Source organism: Carlito syrichta, unplaced genomic scaffold, assembly GCF_000164805.1.
Source record: "Carlito syrichta isolate Samal-C Ts95f unplaced genomic scaffold, Tarsius_syrichta-2.0.1 Scaffold297468, whole genome shotgun sequence".
In the NCBI taxonomy this organism is placed as follows: domain Eukaryota; kingdom Metazoa; phylum Chordata; class Mammalia; order Primates; family Tarsiidae; genus Carlito; species Carlito syrichta.
In genome coordinates this window covers 45277-49484 of record NW_007241564.1, presented here as the reverse complement: position 1 = coordinate 49484, position 4208 = coordinate 45277, and the positions used below count along the sequence as shown (strand labels likewise).

The 4208-nt window shown below is 39.9% G+C and overlaps 1 pseudogene; it reads right to left on the bottom strand.

Annotated features, from left to right (window-relative positions):
* Positions 1-2938: 2938 nt before the first annotated feature.
* On the bottom strand, positions 2939-3548 carry LOC103256888 (annotated as a pseudogene).
* Positions 3549-4208: the final 660 nt, after the last annotated feature.

Genomic DNA, 4208 nt, shown 5'->3' with positions numbered 1-4208 from the left:
GCCTCGAGCCTCCAGCCTGGAAGACCCGGGAGGCCTCGGACAAGCGTGCCAAGGATCTGGCAGCCTGAGGTCCGGGGGGAACCGTGGCGAATCAGGCCACCTGAGCACACATTTCCTTTTGTTTTGTTTTGTAAATTTGGGGGGGGTCTCCTATATTGTCCAGGATGGTCTCAACAGTCAGCATGCTCCCGCCCCAGCCTCCTGAGTCGCTACAGGCACAGGCCACCACGCCTGGTTCACCACCCTTCCTTTTCTGTAGAACACCATCAACCCCGAATTTTGGTAAAAATCAAAGTGGGAGGATGTATGTAAAATGCCCAGCAACTTGTCTAACCTGACCCCAGCAAGGAATTTACATGCTACCCTCTATTACCCATCAGGTATATTTCCCCACTCGGCCCCACCCCAACCTTCATGTAGTTTATGCCTGTCTAAATGTCCTAGTTCTGGTGCACCAGAAGGCACCTGGGGTGCCTTCCAAGTGTTCCCTGACCTAGCAAGCCAACAGCTCACCTCTTCCTCCTAGCCATAGAGAGCAACTAGGCCGGGATGCTGCTCCCTGCAAGGACCTTGCCCATGTGAAGTCAGAGGCTCACTTAGAAGGGACCCTAACCTGGGGGACTGGCATGGATGGTCAGGGATAGGTGCACCCAGGCCAGGAAATGTTCTGTCCACTGCATCTGCCAGCCAAAATTTGAAAGATGAGTGCCTCCGCATGTCAATATGCCCAACTCCTTCTTGGTATGCAGAAAGGGCCTCTACCCCAGGGTTATGGAGACAAGCCCTGCCCCCTAGGATGTTTCCCATCCCCTGGCAAGATAAAAGATGTATGCAGGTTACTCACAGGCAGGTTGTGTAGGACAAGGAAAGATGGGTGAAGGCACTAAGAGCCGAAGGTAAAGTGACTAAATCTTCAGGCACTTGACTTACATTTGAGTAATGACAGTTTTTGTGTGCCAACACCAAGAACCCCCCCCATTCAATCTTTGTCTCAATAATAATAAATTCAGCTTAATCACGTAGATCTGATCATAAGGCCCATTACTGAAACAAAACTTGAATGATCTTACCTTTGAAAAAGCCGTCTGAATTTAACAAAAGATGATTTAAAGTCCTCATTTTAAAACATGGGGTTCCCTCTTCCAGAGTAATAGTGAATATTGATTGCTTTTAGAAAAGCCTGCTGCTTTCATGAGCCAGAAAATGAGATTCATTTCTACTCACATTCCATTGGCAAGGACTAGTCTCATGGGTCTCACCTAGTTGTAATGTGGCTGGGAAGTGTAACCTGGTGGTGTTCCCAGGAGGAAGAAAGCAGAGAGATTGGTGTGAGCACTAACAACCTCTTCCACAATCCATTTATGTGGTGAATTACTTTATTATGACATATCCTCAATACACCTTTGAATTTGATTAGATAATGTTTCATTTAGGAGTTTAGCATTCATGATTATAAGTGAAATTGGCCTGTATTTTTCCTTATTTGTACAGTCCATATTCTAAATGTCAAAGTTAAGTAACCTTAAGTTGGGCAATGTTTTCTTTTCTTTTTTATGTTTCCTGAAGCAACTCATTTAAAAGAGAGTTTTCTGCTTTTCAGAAGTTAGTAGAATGCACTTGTAAAAGTTTCTGGGTCTGAAACTTTATGGGGAAGAGGCTTTAAAATTAGTTCAGTTTCTTAAATGCTTATTCACATTTTCTGTCATTTTGGCAATTTTAATTTTCTAGAAATTTATTCATGGCATCTGTATTCAAATGTATTAGCATATAGTTATTTATATTATTCATTTCTGTTTTTAAATGTCTGTGGTATTTGTCGTTTCCTCCTTCTTCTGTAATTAAAAAAAATTTTCTGTAATTCTTAATCAGTCTCCCTAGGAATTTGTCTATTTTCAAATAAATTCCTTGGGTTTTTTTAACTCCTTTATTTTTTGTCCTCTATGTTTTTTGTCCTCCATATCCCCTATTTCATTAATTCTGCCCTTATAGTTACTATTTCAATTCTTCATGTTTCTTTGGTTACATAACAGTGTAGACATTTATAAAGCAAGATAGAAAAGTCCACTCCTGCCTCCTGTGAACATGCTCTGTATAGGCAACCACCACTATCATGTTGGTGTGTTTTTCTGGACCCTTTCCTATGCTTATACAAATATTTTTCCACATTTCTAAACCATGTAAATCATGGACGATTAAAATGGATTATGTAGCATCATTTATCAAATATCCATTCATGGATATTTAAGTTGAAAGTCTTGGTCTTTTAACAGTGAGATTTAATTCCTTTGTATTTATTTTGATCACTAATAAATGTGGTCTTATTTCTTATTCATCATGAGTTTTGTTTTGTTATTTTTTCTTATGGCTCTTTTTGGATTCATCAAAGTGTCTTTGTTCTCTGTTTCTTCCTTGCTTCTTCTTATTTAGTTAGGTGGAAGTTCTGTATCTTACAAGAGGTCATCATTTACATCTTAAGCATAGATAAGTTTATCTTTTCCTGTCAGTGGCAAAAATTAATCACAATCTATAACCTCCTTCCAAACATAAGAAACCTTTTAGCATGTTTTTACTTTTCTTCTCCACCTTTCCCCACAAATACATACACACATAAGTATCTGCCCAGGAATTATTGAAATAATATGGAAGTGTTCATTTGTTACTGATTTTTTTTTTCTTTTTAACTTGAATTTTAATTATGTACATAAATAGCAACATGAGAACAAGGAGTTCTAAGACTTGTACATTATCTCTAGGTGAAAGGATTTCAGATTAGTTTACTTGTAGGATGGCATTGCCCAAGAGAACAGAGGCCAAGTATAGTTTTTCCTGAAGAAGAAAGTCAGTTTAATACATTTAATGCTGACTTCTCTGCCATTTTTCTGTAGAAATACGAATTTACTGTATGGAGTTTCCAATGTTTACCTGTAACCGATTAAAATGGGCAGAGCATAGAGTTTTCTACTTATTTCCACATGAATTCTTCACATTTCCTGGCTTTTGAAAGTTTTCCTTCCATGAATCTTCCATGACTATGTATCCTCGTAAACCCCAATCATGTAATCTCTCCCCACTGACCTGGGCAAATGCGATGGCTTGTTATGGATAATAGAAGCAGCTAATCCCATGAAGCCAGGTGGATACACCAGCTTTTTTATTTTTGAACCTCTAGCCAGAAGGAGTCCAACAGAGCCAGCAAAACCAATAACACCAAGTCTTGGGAAAAATCCGGGAGGTGCATTTTGGAGATATTCATAGCTGTCTAATCCCCATTGAACCAAACTTTGCATCTTGGGGTGGTTTGGGAGTATGTTTTCTGACACCAAGTTGTATATGGCTCACAGTAATGTCGGAGCTGTGAGATGCTTTCTTCAAGTTGGGACCTTGGCTCCTCCACAAATTTAGATTGACACTTAAACTGAGTAGAGTAAAAGCTCATCAACCTTCATGGGATGTTTGGGAGGTGAGTCCTTTTTTGGTGCTGTGTCGACTCTGAAGGTAAGCAAGTTCAGGCTAACCGGCCCCACGGACCTCTGAATTACCTTGAACATGTCGCTGGCAGCGGTGGCTCCGGCAGGGTCCTGCTACTAATTCTTTATGCTTCAAAATAAATACAGTTTCCTCCTTTTTTAAAGACATCTTAACAATTGCATTAATCTATAACCTAACGTGTTTGTGCAATTGCATATTATACTGGGATAGGGAAGTTTAAACATGTGTTTCTTTTAGAGTTTTCATTGACTTGCTGAAAATTTTTAGTGAATTGTGTCTTGTGAGTAACGTTTCTCTGGGTCACTTATTTCTCAGAAGTTTACTTTGGAATTCATGCTGCTCTGATCCTCATTTGACCTTTGCTGGCACAAAGACATTCTGAAATATTTGCAAATGCTAGAGTCACTTCCTCATGTTTTACTGAGTTTACTTTAGCTTGGTTAAACCAAATGCAATATCAGTTTGTGTAAATTTATCACTAACTGAAGGTTCATGTAATAGTTCTGCCCTAAGGCCAGGGACTAGCTAGAGGAGTATAAAAACAGCCTTTGAAAATTTAGGTGCTAAGCTGGGCACCGTGGCTTATGCCTATAATTGCAGCACTTTGGGAGGCGGAGGCGAGAGGATTGCCTGAGTTCAGGGGTTTGAGACCAGCCTGGGCAACTTGACGAGACCTTGTCTCTACAATAAATCAAAAAATTAGCTAGGCATGGTGGTGC